Below are 8,578 nucleotides of genomic sequence, written 5' to 3' on the forward strand. Positions count from 1 at the left end.
CGATTTTCAGATAGCAGCGATGGCAGATTCTTTTATTCCGGTATCGTCTAATCATTCGGAGCCTTCATTCGGAGGACTATCATCTGAATCACGCCCTGCTTTCCACCGGTGTTAGCCATATCACCTCTGGTTACGATAGTTGCACCTTTTTCAGCTATTATGTCATCCCCTGATTCGAGACTACCTATTCGAGAATTTCCCGCATGCTAATTCTGGTTCTACCGGATATTCAGCTGTAAGTGCATATTTTATGTCTACACTACGCCTTGTTCTATACCATCAGCTTAAAACTCGTCTTATGAAGTAACAGCACCTATGAGGATTAATTCGAGAGCTACACCATATGGTGAGTATACGAGATATTAAAGAAGGTGAGAAGAAACCTAGAGAGAGGATTCGTGTGTTCCGAATAATAATTTCTATCAGGATATATAGAACTACTAGTAAGTATGCCACCCATGACTAACTTGTGGAGTGGGCTAGTGGATTTTAAAGGAGTTTGAGAAGATTGAAGAACGAGAGTTTTCTTGAAAATAGATGATGATATTATGACCAAACATGATGCGTATAGTAGTAATGTGATGCGATAGTAGTCGACCTTATTTTACAAATTGGTTTTAATGATTACTGGATAGACTTGTTATACTTAGTAATCCTAAAAGATGATGATGAAAGTGTTACCGGTATAAAAGACTAGGAGTGAAGTTACGAATAATGTAATATACAACGGTAATTGGAATTTTGTCGACCAATGAAGGTAAAGTAGACCCAACGACGGATAAAGAATATACAGAAATGAAGGAGCTTTTATCTGATTATGTTCCAATTTGATACTTTGTATGGGTTGAAAAGAACGACAACCAACTCATATAGTAATGACGAACAGGTGTATGAGTTTCAAAATTTTAAGCCAGTTTTCAAAAGAGATTTTCTTAACATAATTTTTCTAAAAATCCTTTGAACAAAACAAGTTTTTTTTTTAAAAAAACTTGGTTGTCCAATTACTACTTGAGTTTCTCGATTGGTATAAGATTTGGATTATTCAGAAGAATACTTGTTCTAGAAGTAGTATGGTTAATTTAGAAGGCTAAGTGGACCCCCATTATAGAGAAGATTTGATTGTTCTTAACTGAAGACTACAATTCTTGTTTGAAAAGTTTATCGAAAGAACCACTGTGGAGAAACTATTCATCCAATTTCTGAGACTATTAGAGTTCAAGGAATACGTCGATTTAAAAAAAGCTGAATATGATCAAAGTAGATTGAAAAATTTCCAGAATTTCCTAAAGGAAGAACGTTATTAGCAAATGAGGCGATATGTTGAACGATCAGCAGCATAAACAAAATTCGAAGTTATGATTATAAATCTCGTAAGACTGCAAATAGAGTCAAATTATAAATATGGAAGCGCGATGCTAAAGATACATGACCCAGTACATGGGAATTCATTTTAATGATCGATTTAAGAAAGCATTTCAGAGAAATTTCTAAAGTTAATATATGACTCGGAATGAAATATGTTAGGTCACACAACACTGTAGAAAGGGGTTGAATACAGTGTTTATACAATCAAATCGATTTCAACACAAGTATGCAACAAAGATCAAGTATATTTAATAAACTCTGTTACAATATGAACTGTTGTTCTCTCTCAGTGATGAACAAATATCACTAAGAGCTGCTAGGTTACAATGATTAATGTTTCTTGATTATGATAACACACATAGTGTAAACCCTAAGCTGTGTTAATATAGTACACAGTTACAAGATATATTATAATTGATATGGAATATAATTTTGTCTCCTAAAATATATCAATCAGATATCTTCTACAATTCTTCTAGTCTTCTAACTCTTTCCATGCATATCTTCTATTGTTTTATTCCAGATCTTCTCCTGTAAATCAGCCGCATTCCTTATTTGAAAGTCTTCCCGCACTTAAGTACTGATATGTATCTTCTGACGACTTAAGTTCTAATATTAAGTTCTGACTTCAGTAAGTTCTGATTTCAGTAAGTCCTGATATGTCCTGTTGTTAAGTTCTGAAAACTAAACACAAATCATATTAGACATGACATCTCAAATATATCTAATAATCTCCCCCAAATTGTAAATTATGCAAAATATACAAGTTAATAGATTTGATGATGTCAAAAACATTTAAGTACAAATGTAATGAGAGTTTAATAAGACAACTAACTACAACTTACAGTCCTTGTAGCTTTTACCAATCTCACTGAGTCAATCTGAATCCAAAGTGATTCTTGACAAAGTTTGATATCAGCTTTTCTTCTTTATTCCTCAGGACTTGTGCTATTGTAGTCTTGACTTGCTTCAATTCTTCACTCTGACTTCCAATCTGGTAGATTGCAGTCCTTAGAGCAGAGATATGGTTTCTTTCTAAACCATCACCCAGTCTTATAACCCTTGGATGAGAAGAATCTTCATTGTAGCACATACATTTCTCTTTCAAGATCACTTCAAGTTTAGCAGAATCCTTCTTCATTGGAATTTTACTTCCATCATCTTCAACTATGTTTGGAATGAATTATGTAACCCTTGATCCAAAAATTCTTACTTTATCTCTTATGGTCTTTATAATGAAATTTGACCATCTCCTGGTAATATCAGACTTTATCTCTAAAAGATAATGAAAGAATTGAAGTTCTTTCAGGGATTTGTTCAGCACATCTGATTTGACATTTGATATGTCCTTCCATCTTCAAGAAACAGAATCAGATTTTCTTTGACATTATGCTTATCATGAGCATCTAGTACCACTTGAACAGAGATAACCTTATCAAGGTGTTTTTATGTAACATCTTCAAGAGCTCTGTCAGTTAACAAAAATGGATCTCTAGTAGCAACTTCAACTCCTGTTTTGATCTTAGCTTCATCAGAACCTAGCCCTGCTCTATCTCTTGCTTCTCTAGCATTTAACCCAATAGTCATGAAATCAGACAGCAATTAGCTTTTCTTTGGATCTAATGGTCTGACATTTTTCCATAGAAGTTTCTTTTTATCAGCTACTTTCATCTTGTCTAAATCAACTTGAGCTATGTCAGAGGTTGATATCTTGATGACTTTATCCGAACTTGTTGTTTCTTCTATAGCTTCATGTTCTTCACTATGAACAACTTGAGCTATGTCAGAGGTTGTCTTGGATTCTTCAGTAATCTTCCTTCTTTTCAGAGTTTGAACAGTTTCATCTTCAGCAAGAGTATCATCATGAACTTGAACCATTTTGCACACAGGTTTCATCAGGATTTGAGGAATTTTCATCTCCTATGGCTCTATTGGTTCATCAACTTTTCCTTTCCCTTTATCTTTGGGATCAATCTCAGTTTGTGATCTAGTCTTGGGCTTTGATGCCTTAGTATTTGATTTCTCCTTGATCACAATGCCTTTTTCCTTAGGCCTTGGAGGTTTCTTTGTAACAGAAGCTTTTGACTTTAGATTTGTCTTCTCAGCTTTAAATCTAGCTTCTTCCTCCTTGAGATTTTCTAAATCCATTCCAGGATTATGCTTCAGAAATAATCTTCTAGAAATCTCTTCATAAAGTGTCTGAATCTTGGGATCTTTGTAGTAGACAGTAGTCTGCTTTCCCTTGAGCTTCAGAGTTTGCATAAACTTCTGAGAGTCTTGACTTCCACCTTGAATCAGAACATCAGGCTTTGTCATCAGACTTTGCTCATCAGAACTTGATATCAGATTTTGATTATCAGCACTTGCTATCAGATTTTAAGTTTGAACAGTTTCAGAACTTGTCTTCTTTTGAGTAGAAGATTGGCTTGCATCAGAAATTAGTTTCCTAAAAGAAACCTTGCTGCTTTCCCCTTGACCTTGACCCTTGCTAGGGTTTCCCTGGTCATCTTTATTATTATCCTTTTTCTTCAGTATCTGAGTATTAGAGCATTTGGACTTAACTACCTTCTCCCCCTTTCTGGCATCATCAAGTAGTAGGAGAGAGAGAAGAAGTTCTACTGAAGATTGAATTTTATTAAGTTGAGTTTGTTGAGATGCTTGATTTTGCAGGACCTCAGTAATTTGGGCCTGTTGCTTTTCCTGTACCTTCTCAATAGCTTCAACTTTCTCATGTACAGGTCTGATAAGTCTTGACTTGTCTAAATTGAGAGTCATATCTAGCTTTCCAGCTGACTCCAGAAGTTTATCAACCCTGGCATGAGTTTGAGAGTGTAGACCTTGAAGATTTTTAGTAGATAGAGCTGTGACTTTGAGTTGAGTCTTGAAATCAGAACATGTCATCAGCTCATCAGCCTTAACAATGTGCTCTGTCAGAACTTTAGAGCTTGGAATGAAATCAGTTTCATTCCACTTCTTGGTCCACTCCACTCCTCTTTGAGTATCTTCCCAAGGAATAGGAGCATCATGTTCAACAAACTTTTGGATTAATTCCTCCTTTCCAAGAATTGGAGCATTTACTGGAGCTGACTCTCCAGATCTTGCAGAAAATCCATCATCTTCTGACAACACAAGAGTGTGTGTAACAGAAGGAGAGTCTGTACCAGCTTCATCTAAATTCTGAGCATCAGAATTTATCTCCACAATAGGAGTTGTTGGCATCTCAGCCTGGAAGATAAGAGAATTGATAGTAGATGGCTGAGCTGCTGTTGGAGCTTCCATGTAAAGAACAGTAGGAATATTCAGCCTATGGATGTCAATTTCAGGACTTAATCCTAAATCTTCAACTGTAACTTTGTCATGAAGAGGAGAGACAAGAGGTGTGATCACTGTTTCCATAACAGTGTCTTCAGCCTGATTTGGAGGTGGCAAAGATTCAATCACAATTGGATTTGAGATCAGAGATTCCTGATCCCCTTCCTCAGCTTTAGTAGTATCCTCAGATGGAGGCTTAACCATGTGCCTTCCTACCCTCATTTTCTTTAATCTCCTTGATAGTGAAGGAGTTGCTTGATCTGCATCAAAATTTATAGTTCTTTTCTTCTTCGAATTACCAGAACCCTCAGCTTCAGTATTTATCTGATTGGTTGACCCTTTAGCTTCTTTTTATTTCTAAAAAACCATATTTTCAGCTTCCACAGGCACAGATTCTGATGCATAACCCTGTGCTTCTTCATCATCTGATTCATCCCTTAGAATCATCCTTCTTCTCCTGGGTGGAAATTTAGGAACATATTTTGCTCTTTTAGGCCTTGAGGATGAAGGTCTGATGGTAGGTGCTGATGGTTGTTGTTTTGAGGATTGTGCTGATTGGAAGTATGTTCTGATGGTAGGTTGAGTTGGTTGAAGTTGAGAAGTGGTAGGTTGTGTAGGTGCTGATGGAGGTTGGGATGGTTGGACATCAGGATATATGGTAGTATAGGTGTTTGGGTCAGAGTTTACTAAGACCTGTTTGACTGATTGTGGAATTTGTAGGGGTCTTAGAACAGTTTTTTTTATTATCAGTAGATAATAAGTCAGTAAAAGCTCTTTTAGCAAGTTTAAAAGGTTCAATTAACTCACTTGCTAGTTGGGGTGCATCAGAGCAATAGAAACTGTAAATAAGCTGACAAAATCTAGAAAAATAAACTGTTTTGCTATCTTCTGTCATCCTATTACCTATGAATCCTAAAACAACACTTGCATAATCAAAATGTGTTTGATTCAAGAGAGCATACCCGATTTGATGACTTAGGATTGAGATTGTATCAAAATTGGAGCACTTGTTTGCGAAGGCCTTGCTGATGCAGTCAAAGAAGAAACTCCATTCCCTCCAGATGTGAGGTCTCTTAAATTGCCCCAACTTTGCCAAAGACCTTTCATAGCCCAGATTGGCCATCATTTGCTGAAGGGCCGGCTCCTAAATAGTTGAACTGTAAACACAGTTTTCTGGTAGATGTAAAGCCTGTCGAACTGTAGCCAAAGTCACCACATGTTCATCCTCCCCTATTGTGAGAATAATACTAGGGGACCCATGTGCACCACTATCATCATACACACCACTCCTCCAGAATTCCAGCACTTGAGTTCCTGAGATTTCTTCTGGTTGGGTCAGTGCATAGCCTATTTCACTTCGAGACAAAAAGTCTTGGATGAAGTGAAGTTCTGATGGGGCTTCATCCTTGCCCAGATAGCCAAGTAGTTGTTAGGAACAAACTTGGCTCCATTGAAAATGATGTCCTTTGGTGCCATTTCTGTGAAAAATCAAGTGAGAATAGTGTGTATACAAAGTGTTTGATAAATGCCTGTGTGAAAATAGAGCTTCAGAGAATATTAGTGGGTGAGAGAAAATAAGAGAGATGAGAGAATGAGAATGGTAGGTAAAAGATTAGAAAATCTTTTAACTTTCTTATTTATACAGCCCACGTGACAACAACTATATTTGTGAAACATGGAAGAAAATTTACACCCGGCAACATGTGAACAGTCAGATAGTTAAAGCAGTAATTAGTGGGCACGAGAAATAGGCAGTAATTATTGTGCACATGCAGTTTTTCAAGACTAACACGTTTCCCACTAAACAAATGATTATGACTATTTTTATCTCACTTAAATATATTCTGATAAAATATGACTGTTCGGTATTTACCACAAATAAGTCAAGTAAATAAATAATGCCACGTAAACATCAGATTTCCATCAGGATTTAATATCAAAACTTGACTATTATCAGATTTTAACGGTCATCGGAACATGGCTTCTGTTCTCAGAAAGTGAATGTTTGTTTTTGTGATTCTTCATACAAAAATTGACTTGTTTCTTCAGAGTTTAATCATCATAACTTCCATCAGAACTTGTCCTCAGAATTTATGCATATGTCACTTAACTGTTTATCTAAAACAACTTAATCACCACAGTAATTTTCATCATTCATATGGAGTGATTGTGTGTGCATTAGAAAAATATCAGATAAAGATTAAAGTCTGATAAACTTTAGTACATCTTAGAAATAAGGCATAACTAAGACAAGTGCTTAAAATCTGTCATTAATAATGAAGTCTACTATAGAATAAATTTATGCAAGAATCCACCTCATCTGTTTCCGCTCATTTTATGCATCTTTTGTAATTCCTTTTTTACAGTGGCTTCTCAGTGTAAGTGAGTCACAACTACTATCAGAATTTATGCTATTATCAGACTATTTCTCCAGTAATCAGAGAATGTGAAAAGTCACCAAGAAAAATTTATTTGCTTTTCTAATGCATATAACTTAATACCAGCAATGCACCTGGGTCTTCCCTTCCACATATTTACTCTAGATCTCAAAGGGGTACCTGACTTCAATTTTATTTTCTTTTCTTTTCTTCAGATAAGTGAGGCTTATCAAGCATGTGGTTCATCCTTAAGATTTACTGACATCATAATTTGACAGATAAGAAGCAAGAATCTAGTTTGTGACTTAGTAATAAGATACATAAAGTAAATTTGACTAAGCTCAAAATCAGAATTTGCTAGTGTTAATGAATTTCCACATAAACAACTAATTCATACATGGGATTTCCAGTATGTTAAAGACTACTAGGTCAGCATCTAGCACAATAATCCTCATTGGATTGAATAGTCACAGAACATTCAAAACACTATCAGAGTATATAGATCCATATCAGATAACAATCAGTATTTAATGTATTACAATTTAAGCACAAATTACATATAGATAAGATAGTCTGTAAACACTGATCATAAAGTCTGATGCATGAGAACAAAAACTAAGCAGATTTTGAGAAAGAATCTGAAACCATTCCAAGTTCATTTACCAGTCTTATAAAATTAGCTTCACATAGTGGTTTTGTGAAGATATCTGCTAGTTGTTGATCTGTTGGAACAAAATGCAATTCCACTGTACCTTCCATCACATGTTCCCTTATGAAATGGTACCTAATGCTGATGTACTTTGTCATTGAGTGTTGAACTGGATTACCTGTCATTGCAATAGCACTTTGATTATCACAGTAAATAGGTATTTTAGAAAATTCTAACCCATAATCCAGTAACTGATTCTTCATCCAAAGAATCTGTGCACAACAGCTTCCTGCAATAATATATTCTACTTCTGCAGTTGATATGGAAATTGATTTCTGTTTCTTGCTAAACCAAGAAACCAATCTGCCTCCAAGACATTGGCAACTTCCACTAGTGCTTTTCCTGTCTATTTTGCATCCTGCAAAATCTGCATCTGATTAAACTATTAGCTTAAAATCTGATTCTCTTGGATACCACAATCCTAGATCAGCTATGAATCAGATTTTAAGCTAATAGTTTACTCAGATGCAGATTTTGCAGGATGCAAAATAGAAAGGAAAAGCACTAGTGGAAGTTGCCAATGTCTTGGATACCACAATCCTAGATCAGCTATACCCTTGAGGTACTTGAAAATTCTTTTCACAGCTATTAGATGAGGTTCTCTTGGATCATCCTGAAATCTTGCACAAAGACAGGTAGCATACATGATATCAGGACTACTTGCAGTTAAATAGAGTAAAGAGCCAATCATACCTCTGTAGTTAGTAATATCTACTGATGAAACAGTATCTTTATCTAACTTGGTTGCAGTGGCCATAGGAGTGGATGCAGTTGAACAATCTTACATTCCAAATTTTTTGAGTAAATTTCTAGT

This window comes from Apium graveolens, chromosome 1, assembly GCF_009905375.1.
Source record: "Apium graveolens cultivar Ventura chromosome 1, ASM990537v1, whole genome shotgun sequence".
In the NCBI taxonomy this organism is placed as follows: Eukaryota; Viridiplantae; Streptophyta; class Magnoliopsida; order Apiales; family Apiaceae; genus Apium; species Apium graveolens.